Below are 17,774 nucleotides of genomic sequence, written 5' to 3' on the forward strand. Positions count from 1 at the left end.
GCTTTCAGGATTAGGAATACAGTGAGAGAAGTAACAGGTAGATGTGGTTATCAATGGGATTTCTGAGACTCACACAGACTCTGACAGAAGAAAGCAAGCAGATATACATCCTCTCTACCAGCACATGAGAAAGAGGGCAAAGTGGAAAGTCATCTTCCTTGGCAAATAAGAAAAAGACAGAGAATTAGGCATGCAAAGTGAGTAAAGAACCTTTGAGGGGAAATGAATGAAAAACCCTTTGGTCTCAGAACTGCATTAAAATAAAGTCCAGAACAAATAATGTATATTTTCAAACAAAGAAACAGCTACAAAAAAAGAATCAACAAAGATTTTTGCAAAGCCTAAAATAAAAACAGAGCAATCTGCACATTTGGGAATACAAACTTGGCCCTTGGCATCCACTAGTGGTGAAATAAATTCTTCATCTCCAAACATTGTGAATGGTCAAAAATTCACATTGCATATTGGATAGTGTGTTTCTTTAATAAGAGGGCTGCATATCCGAGATAACAAAAGTGCCATGTGTTGTGGCAGATACTACAGTAAGGACTATTCTTACTAAACAGCAGAGAAGATAATCACATAGACCTTATGTAAATAAGCAGAACACACATTACAGCTCCAGTAAATCCAAGCAGCTTTCAATTTGTTCTTTCCTTTGCTGCCTAATTTTTCAAGTCTTTTACTTAACTGTGTGTTTTTCATACTCCTGTCTGAACTACTTCCTGTGCTGAAACAGCAGAGATGGTTCCTTCTTTGGCTTAACTCTGCTGTTCTTTGTGCACAGGAAACATGTCTTCCATAGAATCTGCATAAGCAACTCACTAAGAAAACAGCTGTGCTGTACTGCACAAATTACAATCAAATCTATCAAGTTGATAAGGCAAGCACAATAAAAGCTTATTTTAAAAGCCTCCTCATAGCTTATTTATGTTTATCTGCCAAAAGCAATATATACATATGCATATCTGTGTGAGAGAGGAAGTGGCTTTATGTGCTCATGACTGCATATTTGTGTGTGCAAAAACATATAGCTGTATCTATTTTACATATGCACATTACTATCTGCGGTTACACAGCGTAATCACATCTGGAAATGTCATTTACTTAGCTTTGCTGATGAGTACTAGAAAAAACCTTGAACAATTTGCATGTATGTGTCCTAAAGTGGATCACATTCACTAACTTAAGGCAAAGTTGAAAATTAGCTGATGACTTTAAGAGATAATGTGATTTAAGACACAAGATAAAGAGAAGAAGCCCGATTCCTATCCTTTGGTTTTCTACTGACCTCCTTGAGTTCCTAGTAAATGAATTCACTGGCTCTCCGCATCTAGTAAATATCCTTAACAAATCATGTTTTGAAATCTGCATGTAAACAGTGACTTTAAAGCAGAATATCTATTACAATTATCCAGGTGACCAAATGTCCTGTGTGGACATCCTGGTAATCAGGCAGTTTCTGAAAATTAGAGTCATAAAGCAAGCACAGCAAAAGCTTTATCTCTCCTGATAAAGATTAGCCTCCTGAAGCATTTACTTAATCCCAGCGCACTCTGTGAAAACCACATGGAACATCTGTATTTTCAGAATTAGATTTTAATTTTACTCAAGTCCAAAAGGAAAAGATGCTGTAGAGGGAAGGGAAGAGGCAGAGATCAGCCATATTCCCGCCGCACAACCACAAATTTCAGCTGGTTTTGCCTGATGTCAGTATCATCTTCTTTACTGTGTCAGCAAATTTGTGCCAGCTATTTGTGATGTTGACATCACTGGGTTCCATCCTGTTCCACTGGGATAAGAACAAGTGATTCCCTCTGTACAGATCACTGAACAAACATTTCCAACGTTGCAAGTCTAAAGCTGTAATTTTGATTTGAAGTAATTATTTACCATAGTTACTGTTACTCTTCAGTGTATTGAGGAGCTGAGAATTAGACCTCTGAGGTCTGTAATCCTATTTATGACACAGGGCTCATTAAATCAACAGTAAGGGCGATGTCAAAATCAAGAGATTAAAAGCAAACTCTCTCTCTATTGCAATTTGGCACAGCACCAGCTGATAGACACCTGCTGAGGCACTGTTTCTGCTGCTTAGAGGAAGCACGCGTTACTGGAGCAAGGAAAAAATGTTTACTTGCGGATGTTCACAAATAAAGCTTTTTTATTTTAATTCTATTTTTCTCATATCTTACTAAGGCAGGAGAATACTCCTGTGACTTTAGCTGAAGAATTTTCCAGCATATGGAGTGCTAAATAGGGCCTTTTTAAAAAATGATGAAATGGAGGTCATAAGTTAGATATGAGCAGTAATATTGCTAAACGAGACGCAGTTCAGTGTTGCTTATGAGTCCTAAACAGACCAATGCAACTCTGAAATGTACTTGTTCTTTCTTGCTTCAGTGAAAGCTGCATTTGTAAGTGTTTATGGAAAATGAAGCTGGTGTGACTACAGTGAATATGCATGATGTACATACACAGATGAATATAGAATGTAGAAAAGATGTCTAAAATCTTTTCCATGCCATTAAGATCTTTATGTCATTATAAATCCTGGGAACCACCAGAAACAGACTAAGGCATTAGCTTAAAAATAGCAAATACAAAGAACCATTCAAAATGTGATGGTCATTTAAGAATCTGCCCAAGAAATTACTTTTCTCTCTTCACTTGACTCTCTAGTCTTTTGTAGTTACTTACTGACGGAGATCTTGTTTCCATGTGTCTGCCTGGGAGAATGAGTGAAATGAAATGCAGTGTTTCAGCCCAGGAAAAAAGAGGGCATTTAGCTGCAGAGCTGAGAACGTCATCAAAGATATGTATGTAGCACAGCTAGGTTGAATATACTGAAATGCAGATACCAACACACAGTAGGGATATGCATAGGCAAGATATGCCTATGCACTTGCTGTGCAGCTACTGTGTGCCTCTTATGTATCTTGACGTAGGAGAAACAAGTCTGGTTCTCCTTTCTTTCTCCATCCTAGCACCATCCCTTTTTCTTCTCCTTGCCACGACAGCCCAAGCCCAGCTTAACCCAGTGGGGATGGTGATATTCAGTTTTGAATTCATTGCATTCAGTGGTTTCTGAGGAGACTGAATTCTACTCTTCTTGCTACATCTTTATCTCTTCAAGCCACAAAAGCAGGAATCACTTTGTGTGGATATTCTTTCAGACGCACATAGTAGCTAGACCAAGCCTTCGAAGAAGAGCCTTTCATCGATTTAACTGTTACTGCAGAATGAAGGAAAAGGGACACAAGCTTCTGTATAGTCTGCAGGTATTGTGGGTGATGAACACTCAGGCAGCACAGGATGCCAGCGTTCTCCACCAGGGTTTTCAGGCTTTTCTTTCAGACAGCAGAACAAGGAGTGGTGGAAAGGCTCCTTCTTTCCGTCTCATGTTCTCAGTTGACAGAAGCAGTACTAATCATCTCTGCTGTTTCAGCACAGGATATGCAGCTGCAAAAAAAACTTTGGGAAGGCTATGCACAGACTAAAGAGTTCACACTCAAATTTTCATTCACACCCCCATCAGCACATATTACTGGATGACCCAAACAAGCACCTAAACATTCACACATTTCCATGTAAAGCAACATGTTTTATGTGCACAAATGTCTCTCTATAACCACTGATGATGAGGAGGGAATCTTTAAAGTATTATCCTATTAACTTCAATTAACCTTAGGAACCTGATTATTCCAAATCAAACACAACATCATTTGACCACACAAAGGGCACCCAAGGAGAGGTGACAAATTCTACAAAGAAGATAAAAGATAATTTAACAAGAAGCAAGTTGTAAAGGGTGACAAAGTGTTATTTCCATAATAAGCTTATCTGAGCCTGGGTAAGTTCCTGAACAGGGTGTGGATTTGGCAGTAGTAAAGAAACAGGCCACACAAAGAATGTCTGTTGAGCTAATGAATGCCACTGAAGTGGTTGACTTTCATTTCTCTGGTTTGGATCCTTGCCACCTTTACTCTAATGTCAGACTTTGTTTAATTGGCAAATATGCCTTCAAAGGATTGCAGAGCCCTCCATGCTGCTCCACAGGCTGTTAATATTTAATTGTGATTTGTTAAAGGCATACTAGCAGTTGATAAAACTATGTGTCTAGGTGCTTTATTGCAGTACAAATCAGCAACAGGACTTTATATGCTCCTTTTTTTTTTTGGAAAGGAGGATATTGTCTTAGAAAGGGGGAGAGAAAAACATGCATTTGTAGTAGATTTCCATCATAAAGTTTCTTGCAAAGAACCACAGGCACTATTGCAAATAGGCTTTGTAGGTATGAAATTCATGAAGTGATTTCCTTATCTACCTTTACTTCACTACAAAGGAAAACAATTAAGTCAACAGGAAATTACTAGTATCTTAAAAAGACAGAATTAGCCTTTGCCTTTTTTACCCTTTTAAATGCCTTAGCAAATGTTGGATTTTGAGGAAAGGGAAGTTATCTAAATGGGCTATTATTGATGATCAGCTTGATAATACAGCAGCAACAATTTTCTTGGAATTTGTTTAGGTGTATTACATTTGACTGTAGTTTCGGTCCCATTGAATTTGTAGGAAGCAAACTACCAAGGACAGGATTCAGACAAGTAATTCTTAAGGACTATATCGGATGAAGGATTTCAAACCACACCTGTGTCTCTAAACAATTTTTAAATATTAATATTTGTGTTACTTAAATGACAAATCAGTGTCTTTATCCAAACAAAATGAACACTCAAGCAAAATAATAACCTGTAAAACATTTTCAGTCTTGGCCCAAGTACATTCAACAAAATCACCCAAACACAGCCATTTCTTTGCTGTCTAAAAATCCTTAGTCCTTTTTAATTAAATAACTGCTCCATTACTGTAGCTTTTTATCTTCCTAAGAAATGGGAGTCAGCCAATTGAAAAAAAAAACAAAAAGAAAAGAAAAAAAACATCAAAGAGTTTACTTAACACCTGTAAGCAATAATTTACACTGATGCCAACTCTTTGAAAGTGAAGGGGCACACTACCTTCTTGATACATGTGAGTAATTTCCCTTGAATCAATTCTGTTATTGCTGTGATAGACAGGTTTATTTTAAAAGAGAAAATACGCAAGTCTTTCTTTAGAAATAGATCTGGTCAAAAGCGGGACAATATTTCTGCAACTTAACTGAACTTTTCCCTTCTGCAACACCTGAAACTTTGACAACCTTAACAATTTTCAAACATTCTTTTATCAATGAAGACTATGCCATAATCCAGAATCAGTGACACAGCTGAAAACTTCAGGCAAAACACTTGTCTTGACTTACTAAACTATTTCCTTAGTTTTTTCTTCTTGCAAATTTCCGGACATCCCAATACTATTAGTTTAGTTGGTGTCCTGCTGGTTATATTTTAACTGCTTGACAGTTTATCTCCAAGAAAATGGGGAACAGGATTCCAACTCAGGAATTACGTGCTGGTCCAGTTGGTATTATTATATAAGACAGCAGCTGTCTTATCCAGCTAGGCAGAGGCTCTGGAGTGGCAAACATGTATGTGAGCAGTTGACCACAGTGTCAGTACCTACCATTACAATTTACAAGGAAATAACAAAACTACGATCCAGAGCTTGAGGCTCAGGTGGCTGGTTTATCCTAAGCCAATAAAAGTGTAAACTAGTTTGGTTCTACGCTATTTTTGCATATTAGAGGGAAAATAAGCCATTTATATTTTTGCAATCAATTTTCATCATAATGCTTAAACTGGGGACTTCAAAACAGAAGTGTTGTCATACCAGCTCAGATACAAAATCTGTGTCAGAATTAGTCTATTCTTTTCGCTATTTCTCAGACTGCTCCTTTTTCCAAGTCTTGAGACATTATATTAAATAATTCTTTCAAAGTTACTATCATAATTCACTATAAGTTTGTCTCATTATTTATCTGTCACTTACAAAATCACTTACAAAAGTCTCAGTCACTGGTCCTCCATGACAGCACTTTCCACAGAGTCATCTTGCATTCCACGGAAAGCATTTCTTATGCATCGGAAGGATGTTTGACACTGTCCATCTCACTGACTGTCCCCTTGCTTTTTGCTGTTGGACAGCATGAATAAGAAAGGAATGAGCTGACCTTTACAAGATAGGTAAATCTGTATTGAACATGGCATATTGCATGAAATGCAAACAAGCTATACAATAAAGCAATAATCAAAAGTAATTATTTTTAAGTATTGAGAAATATTGATTTTCCATGAAGCATTTTTAATTCGTCTGCTTCCTTTTTAAATACACACACAGTCACACTTCTCTAGACAAAGACAGAAGTTACTTAATCAGGTTTCTTTACATAATAGTTTGCTCAAGACTCTTGCAAAACAGGCAAGATACCCACCTCCCTGTAGTCAATAGGCGTATTTGAGGTATTATGATTAGAGGTAGTACTGTTTGATTCTAAATTCAATATTATTTTTGAATTAATCAGCTGAATTCATCTCCTCCTCTCCATTATAGAAGTGTTATAGCGATGGACTTTTTTTGCTTTGCTGTTTTTATTATCATTTTTGTTTGAGCCAGTTCACCAAAACCCCCTTGGTTATGAGTTTGATAAGGAGGAAGAGAAATAGAGATGAGACAAGTGAGCAAAAAAGGGAAATAAGTGGGCAGCAAGAAGAAGGTAAAAATAGTGTATACTTTCCCTTCCTTTTGAATAGGCCTTTTAGATAAACTGAAAGTAGTAAAATCAATTGGAATATGGAACTAAGTTTTTTGACATTGCATTATGTTCTCCTAAGCCAAAGAAGGACATAGTATCTTGAACAAATCACTCAATGATAAACAAACAACTGATTGAAGAAAACATAAAGAGAAGCTGTCAATGTTTATTTTTCCTAAAGTTTGGCAGTATACTTCCCTGGTACCTTCTTATATTCCGTACTTCCATTAAATGTATGAGTAACTACCTATTTCACCTGTAAGTCACATACTGCTGAAAGCCTCCTGGAGCCTGTGCCTGCTGTTCAAACCAATTCTGACAAATTAGAGAAGTAGTCCAAAAGCAAAACAACAAAAAAGAAAAACAAAACAAAACAGAACCAACCAACTGGAAACAACAGCTAAGACAGAAAACTGAGCATACAAATAAAAAAAATCAGGACTAGCTAGCTAAGCAGTGTACTAACAAAAAAGGACCAAAGAAGAGAGGTTATAATGGATTGCAAACTAAATCCAGGTGAAAAATGAGATGCTATTAAAAAGTAACAGGTTGTGGCAAGTAACAGAGAGGAGGTAATTATTCTTTATCCTGCACACATGAGGTCTCAGCTGGAGCCCAGTTTTTATTACACTGCTTTAAAAACAAGGTAAGCCAGTTGGGTAGAGTCAAAAGTGAAAAAAAAGAGATGAAATGTACTGAGAGTTAAACAAAAAGAGGCACAATATAGCAAATAGCTTTCTTCTGGAAAGGAGAACTCTGAGGAAAGATGAACTCCATTGTCTAACTATTCTGATCCCAAACACCATAAAAACCATTTGTCAAAGGATTTGCAGCCTGCGACTGTGTTTGAATATGAACATAAGTGTTTTAGAGAGCTCTGTACCTAACTGGTGATGAAATTGGAAAGAATTTATAAAGAAGAATAGCAGGCAGAGCATTAGCATAATAACCACTTGCAGTCTCAATATCTAGGTCATTTAAACCTTACTAGCTAAAACAGATGTGGGTGCAATCAGTTTCAGCTCCCAACCTGAAACACTCGATACTAGAAGGGATATTTTACTCCCTTTAATTTCAACAGTCTTGAACTGATTCAACAGTTTTTCTGCTTTTCTTCTCTGTTTCTTGTATTCCTCCAGATTTTAGTAGTCAGCATTTCTCCTCTGAAGCTTTATTCTGAACTGACTGAAAACAAAACAAATCAGAGTTAACAAAATACTGATGACTTTCTAAGTTTAAAATTCTGTCTGTATTTGAGTAGTAAATCATTCCATAATTTTGGGAACCATTCAGTGGTTATCAAAAAGGCAGAGAGCTCTTCTAAACATGTTGAATGTTGTTTCCAGCCATCATTACATACTGCTTAATTTCTAGAAGAATGACAAAAAACATATTTCACTTTGAACTTGGTGTATGTAAGTATAGAGAGACAATGCATGTCTCCATCTATCCTGTAAGCAGTGAGCTAATGTTGTATTGAATTTTATTAAAAACAAACAAACAAGAAAACCCCATCCATATGTTGAGAAGGTTTAGATTCATTTTGGCAATGTTTGAATTCTGAGTGTCACTACTACCTTGTTTGAAGTGGATCACTATCAACTAAGCAGAAATTGAGTCCAGTCTATTTCCGAAAGGAATGATACTTTCTAAGCTAGCCTTCTCCCTACTTCTGTATTTTACAACATTAACATATGCATTTTTGTTTTGTTTTGTCTAGTTTTGAATCAATTTTAACAACCCTGAGTACTATGACTTCCATAGGGAATTCCTGTCTTTGTTTCTTTGTCTTCAGTTCCCGGAAGAAGCAATTTCTAAAAACATCTCAGTCCACTTGCGTCTCTTGCAAATATCTTAACTGCAGAAGTTCTGTGAGCCACAAAATGATCACAGGAGGAATTATAGTGATTTTTCATTCTCATTGTGAAGTGGAGAGATTCCAACATAAACTGAAGTTGACCTTGGCTTTTACCCATGCCCATTAGCCATGAAAACAAATACAAACTCCAAAGAGCAAAAGGAGATTGTGTGAGGATAACAAGAGAGATGGGGTTTAAACAGGTGTAGGACTGATATGATGGTATGGTCCTAAAACAATGGAGTTGCTACCCTGAGGGCAGGTGGCAGCTTTGAGCATCATTTTGAACTCCACCTGGACTAAGACTAGATGTTACTCTGTTGTTTTGTTTTACGCTGTTTTCCACTCATACTTGCTGGTTATAAGAACTCTTTCTTCCACACATCCCTATGCAAGGATATGTACCCTGCAGTAATTCTTCCTGTCTCTACATGAGATTGGTATTTCTGGCAAACCATTCATAATTCCTGTATGTTGCTGTAACTGTCTGCACTGTACTTTGCTATTTGTTCCTGTTGCTCTCAGGTTTAATTTACAAAGGCAGTGACCTGAATTAACCTAGTAATTTCTCTGAAATTTGGGAGTGTAAAGGAGACAATAATGTTATTTAGGATTTAAGATTGACCAGATGATAATACTTTGAGTAGAAAAATAAGGATTTTTTTCTGATATAATGTATGTATTTTCATATTCAAAACAAAAAAAGAATCTTCATTAGAAACATTACAAAAACAGGAAAATAAGAAAGTCTATATCAGTCTCATAATTTGTTTAATTATTTATTTATTCAAGTTCCAGAGAATAGTCTGAGGTAATAGGAACTATCTACAGGTGATTCACAGAGTAACATAACATCCTGATAAGAGTAAGTACAGAACCAAGATAAGTGCATGTGAGACCATAGTACATTTGGAAGGTTGCCTATTGTGTATAGCTTGTAGAAACTAGAGCGTTATTTTTGTTTTTTAAATCTCATTTTTCTAAGCATTGCTTGACCTTACAGTGGTATGTTACTATTAAAAACATTTTTTTAAGCCTACTCACTATCCATGATTAACGTTGTCCTCAGGTAAATATGAAGAACAAGCTCACACTGAACAACAAATCTGATTTGATACTAGCCTTTTCATCTGTGGGTTCTATCACCAGGAAGGCAGAAGCTCATGTAGCCTTTTTAATTCAAGAACAATCTGTTAAAGGCCACTGCTTTTCTGACAGTCAAGGAAGTGTAGAAAAACTGTGTGATAGGACTATTCCAGAATTCTGTAACCTGAAACCCTGGAGGCTGTTCTTTCAGCATCTCTAAAATGAGTTGATCCACAGGAAAAATAATACCAGAATGCTTCTGTCAGCATAAAACATTAGTCAGTGAAAAATGCCATGGGTGTTTCTGTACAAGAACCTCAGGCATGCCCAGAGGGCCAACTATGTTCTGGGCTGCATTAAAAGAGGAGTGGTCAGCAGGGAGAGGGAGGTGGTGGTCCCCCTCTACTCGGCTCTTGTGAGGCCCCATCTGGAGTACTATGTCCAGGCCTGGGGCCCCCAGCACAAGAAGGACGTGGAGCTCTTGGAACGAGTGCAGAGGAGGGCGACCAAGATGATCAGAGGGCTGGAGCACCTCTCCTATGAGCAAAGGTTGAGGGAACTGGGCTTGTTTAGTTTGGAGAAGAGAAGGCTCCGCGGAGACCTCATTGTGGCCTTCCAATACTTGAAGGGAGCATATAAACAGGAGGGGAATCGATTGTTTGTGAGGGTAGATAGCGATAGGACAAGGGGGAATGGTTTTAAGCTGAGACAGGGGAGATTTAGGTTAGATATTAGGAGGAAGTTTTTCACACAGAGGCTGGTGAGGCACTGGAACAGGTTGCCCAGGGAGGTTGTGGATGCCCCGTCCCTGGAGGCATTCAAGGCCAGACTGGATGTGGCTCTGGGCAGCCTGGTCTAGTGGTTGGCGACCCTGCACTTGGCAGGGGGGTTGAGACTCGATGATCTTTGAGGTCCTTTTCAACCCAAGCCATTCTATGATTCTATGATTCTATGCCTAGCACTACAGCAAAAACACCCATGCCAAAATTTGGATATATATTTACTAAGTTATATAAGTAAAGTAACTTGAACAAGATATATTATATTTGAGAATATAACCTAAATTTAATTAAATTTTATTGTGAGGATATTAGATGCAATCTCTTGTGCCATCAAGCAATGGCTCTTCTTGGTGGGAAGGGGTAGACAAATTCTCCTACTCGTTTTTGAGCTGTGAATATACCTTTCACAGCATTGAAAGGTGAAGGGAAGAAATAAAAGCAGCAGAGAAATGAGATAAAACTCATTGGTGGACAGCTGTAGGACCGCACAAAATGGTGAATGGTTCTTGTTACTTGGAGATCATCTGAGGCCTTGGTCAGTTGCCAAGACCCATCGTGGTGGCCACTAGAGCATAAGCAGCCCAAGCCCTAAGCGTTACTGAACACTGTTAGGAAAGCCAAAAAGCCTTAGGAACGTAGTAGAAGTGGTGGCCCTGTAAAACTTTGTTCTTTATTGTAAAGGAAATGTGTTTCTGTCTCCACTTTTGGTCTGAAACAAACCTCCTCACTATGAAAAGTTTGTTTTCCCCCTGTCATCCATAGTGTATGCACAGTGGGATTCACAGGGACAACGTGGTGCCACTTTTGCTCTGAAGAGTTTTGAAATGGTACGCACCAAATGAGGGCATGGGAACAGTCTGGCTTAGTTGAGAAAGACATTCGTTTGCCTTGCAGGAAATGTGTGGGTGGATTTGGGTACCAGGATCTGTAGCAGATAAGTGCTGACCCAAACTGGGTAACTGACCAGCCTACTTGGAAATATGCATCAGAGGTTTATATAAAAGCAAGAGTTTCCTTACTGCAGTTTTATAAAGGCTCTGTCATGATAGTACTCAAGACAGCACTAGTGCTAGGCAGAGTGAACAGATTGGCCTCATGTATTTTATTGTGAGCGCTGTAACAAATTAGAGAAGATTGCTTAAAGAAGATTAGCTTGGAGAAGGGAAGGCTCTGAGGAGAACTCATTGCGGCCTTCCAGTACTTGAAGGAAGCTTATATGCAGGAGGGAGACAGACTTTTTACATGGCCCGATAGTGTTAGGATGGGGGAGCCTCTTTACAAGAGGAGAGATTTAGGTTAGATATTAGGAGGAAATTCTTCACTCAGAGAGTGGTGAGGCTCTGGCACAGGCTGCCCAGAGAAGCTGTGAATGCCCCATCCCTGGGGGCGTTCAAGGCCAAGTTGGATGGGGTCTGATCTGGTGGGTGGCAACTACGCCTATGGCAGGGGGAACTGGATGGGCTTTAAGATCCCTTCCATGCTCTGATTCATGGTAAGATGATAGACTCGAGGCCTCACCCCATCTGACACTTTGCAAGAGCCTGGGAATCTTTGAGCACCACTTAGTGTGCATGAAAGAGGGGAACCCTTCAAATAAGAACTAAATCTGTTGAAACAAGTGAAGTAACGGTACTGTTTTGCCCTATCCCTGGAGACTTTCAAGGCGAAGCTGGATCAGGCCCCAGGCAACCTGATCTGTGTGTCCCTCTTCACTGCAGGGAAGCTGGACTAGATGGCCTTCAGAGGTCCTTTCCAACTCTAAGGATTCTATGATTCCATGATTCTAAAAATCCATGTGGGAGTAAAATGACTTTGACAGTCTCTTACATGGCTCCAGTGTAATTGATTAAACTTGCATTTCAATGTAGTATTTGTTTGATTGCAATATTTCTCAGACGTAGACCTTCCTATACTGTAAGAGCATAGGCGCTTACTATTTGGGAGGTTATTGAACTAATTCTCCAATAGTCAAAACAAGGAACAACTGTGACTTGGAGTTAAGGGACTCAAAAACCTCTTCTTTCTGCAAAATCAGCAGCCTGTCAGCTGTTAAGAATTACAAGTATTTTCAAGGATTTCTGCAGAAAAGAAAACATTAATAAAATGATTAACAGATTTTTTCCCTCTCTTAATATGTTTAGCACTCAGCACCTTTGCTTACCTTTCAGCTTAATGTCACTAGTTCATTCATTTTTATAAAGAGTGCTAGAGGATATCTTGATATATAAATAGTTTACAGCGAGGCCTATTTGGGAAGATCTCAATACACTGAATAACTAACTGATATGGAATTTAGCTATGCACAAATACCTGATGGAGAAGTCAAGCTGTGACCCTACCGCAGGCGCTGTTGGGAAGCTGTCAGAAGTCTAAGTCTGCATTCACTCTGCATCCAGCTGACCAGCTTGCATGTCCTGTGCAGCTGGTGAAGTGCACTGTGGCAGGGATTACCTTTTCTTGGCAGTACTCCTCAATCCTGATCCAATGGGCCAGATTTGCTGCCAAACCCAGAATATTGTGTTCTGTTCAGATGTCAGCCAAGATCAAAACAGTGTCAAACACTGCTGAGATAAGGTTTCCTTCTTCACAATTTCTGTCTTCAGGTTCCAGTTCTACAACCTGACAGCTGACTGGGGAGAGTGATGAACATGCAAAACATGCAGTTTGAGGTATACTGTAGCTTTAGGCTTTTGTCAATGTGATCATACAAATTACAGATGAAGAAAATTCAGATACACTCTGAGCTTGTCATGGCCATTTATGCTTCTAAGGATTTGAAATTATATAGGTGAATGATTGATGTGTTTAGCCATTTAACCATTAAAATAGTAGTTCAAAAGCTCTTTATTACTTTGGTAACTGGTATTACTGTTTGGGCTCATCTTTTTTTACATAAAGGCATTGAAAAAGAAAGTTAGCTTGTCTCTAATTATATTTTCAGTCCTCACTAAGAGATGGAAACAGCTGTACTGTTCAATTAATACAGTAGCCGAAAAGTTGAAATATATTTTATTAGATTTCACTGCTATTATGAAGTTTTGGAAAGAATAAAAGCCTTACTAATTTACTAGCATATGCTCTAAAAATGCCAAAATCTTAAAAATTTAAGAGAGCTTTCTGAAAACATTCATTCCACTGTACAGTGAAATTACTGCCTAAAGGTAAAGTGATGTAACAGAGTTATTGCAAGAAAAAACACATGTGGCACATTACTCACATAGGCCTTGATTCAGCAAAGCACTGAAGCGTGTCTTTAATGTGTGAATGTCTCACTGACTTCAATAGGACTATTCATGTGCTTAAAATTAGGGCATTGCTTAAATATGTTACTGATTTGAAGCCATAAAAATAAATTCAGACTTAAGACCATGACATCATAACTTAAAGGTTACTTCTTACAGTAATTCAGAGTGAGATGCACATGAATAAATGTAAACATTTACACTTCAAGCATTTACATCTCAGCTAATTGTTTAGAGTACAAAAAGTATGTATTTCCTCTCAATTTGTGATGAAAGGAGTTTGGTGTGGAAGCTTAGATATAGACTTATGCCACTAGAGATAGCCAAAGTTATTTCATAGAATGGTTTGCCTTGGAAGAAACCTTTAAGATCACCTAGTTCCAACACCTCTAGACACCTCCCTCTAGACCAGGTTGCTCACAGCCCCATCCAGCCTGGCCTTGAATGCTTCCAGGGAGGGGGCATTCACAACCTCACTGGGCAACCCGTTCCAGTGTCTCACCACCCTCACAGTAAAGAATTTCTTCCTAATATCTTGTCTAACTCTACCCTCTTTCAGTTTAAAGCCATTTCCCCTTGTCCTGTCGCTACATGCCCTTCTAAAATGTCCCTCCCCAGCTTTCCTGTAGGCTCCCTTCAGGTACTGGAAGGCCGCTATAAGGTCTCCTTGGAGCCTTCTCCAGAATGAAGGGCCCCAGCTCTCTGCCTGTCTACACAGGGAAGATGCTCCAGCCCTCTGGTCATCATCATGGACCTCCTTTGGACCTGCTCCAACAACTCCATGTCCTTTTTGCGTTGGGGGCTCCAGAAATGAATGCAGTACTCCAGGTGGAGTCTCACTTCCCTCAACCTGCTGGCCATGCTTCTCTTGATGCAACCCAGGATGTAGCTGGCCTTCTGGGTTGCACGCACACATTACCTGCTCATGTTGAATCTTTCATCAATCAACACTCCCAAATCCTTCTCCTCAGCGCTGCTCTCTAGCCATTCGCTGTCCAACCTGTATCTGTGTTTGGGATTGCCCCAACCCCGGTGCAGGACCTTGTACTTGTCCTTGTTGAACTTCCTGAGGATGGCATGGGTCCACCTCTCAAGCCTGTCCAAGTCCCTCTGGACAGCATTCCTTCCCTCTTGTGTGTCAGCTGCACCACTCAGCTTGGTGTCATCTGCAAACTTGCTGAGGGCGTGCTCGATCCCACTGTTCATGTCACCTACAAAGATGTTAAATAACACCGGTCCCAGCACCGATCCCTGAGGAACGTCACTAGTCACCAGTCACCACTTGGACATTGAGCAGTTGACCACAACTCTCTGAGTGTGACCAACCAGCCAATTCCTTATCCAGCGAGTGGTCCATCCAGCAAATCCATTTTTCTCCAGTTTGGCAACCAGGATGTCATATAGGACAGTGTCAAACACTTTGCACAAGTCCAGGTAGATGACGATAATTGCTCTTCCTTTATCCACTGGTGCTGTAACTCCATCATAGAAGGCCACTAAGTTTGTCAGGAATTACTTGCCCTTGGTGAAGTTTTGTTGGTTAACGCCAATCACTTCACCTTTATTTTCCATGTGCCTTTGGGTCTTCAGGAGGATCTGCTCCATGATCGCCAGGCACAGAAGTGAGACTGACTGGCCTGTAGTTCCCTGGATCTTCTTTTTTTCCCTTCTTGAAAGCGGGCATTGTTTTTCCCCTTTTCCCATCAGTTGGAACCTCACCACATTGCCACGATCTTTCAAATATGATGGATAGCGGCTTGGCAACTTCATCCGCCAGTTCCCTCAGAACCCGTGGATGGATCTCATTTTGTCCCATGGACTTGTGCACCTTCAGGTTCTTTAGATGGTCTCAAACCTGATCTTCACTTAGAGCAGGCATTCCATCTCTACCTTCCTTCTTCTACCTTTGCTTTCTGCAGTTTGGCTGATGCAGCTAGAGCCCTTGCTGGTGAAGACTGAGGCAGAGAAGTTATTGAGCACCTCAGCTTTCTCCATATCCCTTGTGACCAGGTCTCCAGTTTCCTTCCGGAGAGGGCCCACATCCCCCCCCCCGCTTCCTTTTATCATTGATATACCTGTAAAATTTCTTCTTGTTTGCCTTTATGTCCCTGGCCAGATTTAATTCTATCTGGGTTTTAGCTTTCCTAACCTGATCCATGGCTGCTCAGACTTCTTTGGAGTCCTTCCAGGTAACACGTTCCTGCTTCCACTCCCTGTAGACCTTCTTTTTGTGTTTACATAAGTCCAGGAGCTCCTTTGTGATCCACAGTGGCCTCCTGGCATTCTTGCCTGCCTTCCTTTTTTTTGAGATGCACTGCTTCAGGGCTTGGAGGAGATGGTTCTTGAATACTGACCAGGTTTCTTGGGCCCCTCTTCCCTCCAGGGCTTTATCCTACATCACCCTGCCAAACAGTTCCCTGAAGAGTTTGAAGTCTGCTCTCCTGAAGTCCAGAGTAGCAAGCTTGTTGCACACCCTCTTTGATGCCATAAGGATCTTGAACTCCCTCATTTTGTGGTCACTGCAGCCAAGGCTGCCCTTAAGCTTCACATTATTCACCAGCCCCTCCTCATTGGTGAGGACAAGGTCCAGAATAGTACCCCTTCTCATGGGTTCCTGTACCACTTGGAAGAAGAAGTTATCATCAACACATTCCAGGAACCTCTTCAATTTCTGGTGCCCTGCTGTGCTGTCCCTCCAACAGATATCAGGGTAGTTAAAGTCCCTTCATAAGGACCGTATTTTGTGAATGTGAAGCTGCTCTTATCTGTTTATAGAGGGCCTACATCACTCCGTCTTCCTCGTAGGGCAGCCTGTAGCAGACCATCAACACCCAGCATCTCTTTCCTTTGCCTTCCATTCAACCCTAACACATAAATGTTCTGTCTGCTCCTCATCTATCCCAGGTGGAGCTCCATGGACTCCAGCTGGTCGCTGATGTAGAGGGCAACACTCCCTACCCTTCTCCCATACCTGTCTTTCCGAAAGAGTTTACACCCATCTATTCCAACATTCCAGTCATGAATGGAGTTGAGTTTTACTCTTTCTTCTTTTCTTGCTTTCCTTGTTATCCCAATTTCTTTACAACCTGATATAAACTAAGTATTTGACCCATTTAATCTAAAAAGATATATCAAAGCACCTGCCTGTCTGCAGCTAGATCAAAATATCTCCCCATAAAGAAAGAATCTTAATATTGTGCTAACAATGATCTACAGAAAATCATGTGTTTGTTTCCAGAGTGTTAATGATCTTCAATTGGCAGGAAGCACTTGATTTCCCAGGAGCTGGATGATATAAACCAGTAGGAAAAGTGTTGGTGAAAGAAGATTGCTATGCTGAGAAAAGACTTTTGCATTACTTCATCTTGGTTTCATTGGCCTATATTTGTTATGAAATTAGTTCTCCCCAGTGCTTATGAATTCAATTTTTAATTAACTTGATTATATCTAGGTCCAATTTGAGACTTGATTCAGTGCTGCAAACTGGCTTCAGTGGAATTTAAAGCAAGCTTCTGTGGTTTGGCTGTTGAGTGTTTCCACAGAGAGCTCCAATGTGTACTGTAATGACTAAAATAATTTGGAAAATCACAATATCCTACTAAAGACCTCAGTCCTCATGATGAAAGCCTTATTTTAAGATCTTTCAGGATCATTTCTATATTAGTAAATCCTGCCATTACCTGTCTACAGACACCAAAAACAACTCCCACCACACAAAAAAACCCTTAAACCTATTCATTCCTGATTGTAACATCCTTCAGTTGATACATCAAAAGTCACCTAAGAAGCTAGAGTTATGCATTCAAATGAGCTCACAAAGATAGTCAACGAAGGATTATCGCATAAAAACTATTCAAAAGAATAGTCTTTCTTCAACCTCTTAATGCTTAAAATATCTACAGAAGATGACTTGGCACTGAAAATCCTAGTGTCTCTAAAAAACATTGTCTGAAAAGAGATGTTGTTTTCATGGCATACATAAACATTTTTATAGTTCCTGGCTTTACATTCCCTGTAGCTCACAGAACTGACAGCTTTTATCACTTTCTTTCTGATAATATTCCCCTCAAACCATTCTTTTCTCTCCAGCTGGCTAATTTACTATCACAATTCAG

At 39.7% G+C, this 17,774-nt stretch overlaps 1 long non-coding RNA gene across 4 annotated transcripts; it reads right to left on the minus strand.

The window, feature by feature from the left end:
* On the minus strand, nt 1,270–7,178 carry LOC110397192. 4 transcript variants are annotated; one of them, XR_002437605.1, is made up of 3 exons: nt 6,948–7,178; nt 5,941–6,072; nt 1,270–3,462 (listed from the first exon to the last, which is right to left on the minus strand). It is a non-coding gene; the product is annotated as an uncharacterized LOC110397192 (long non-coding RNA). The 4 variants fall into 4 exon arrangements; XR_002437603.1 differs by having other exon boundaries at nt 6,939–7,178; XR_002437602.1 differs by having other exon boundaries at nt 6,897–7,178.

Source organism: Numida meleagris, chromosome 3 (assembly GCF_002078875.1).
Source record: "Numida meleagris isolate 19003 breed g44 Domestic line chromosome 3, NumMel1.0, whole genome shotgun sequence".
Lineage (NCBI taxonomy): Eukaryota > Metazoa > Chordata > Aves > Galliformes > Numididae > Numida > Numida meleagris.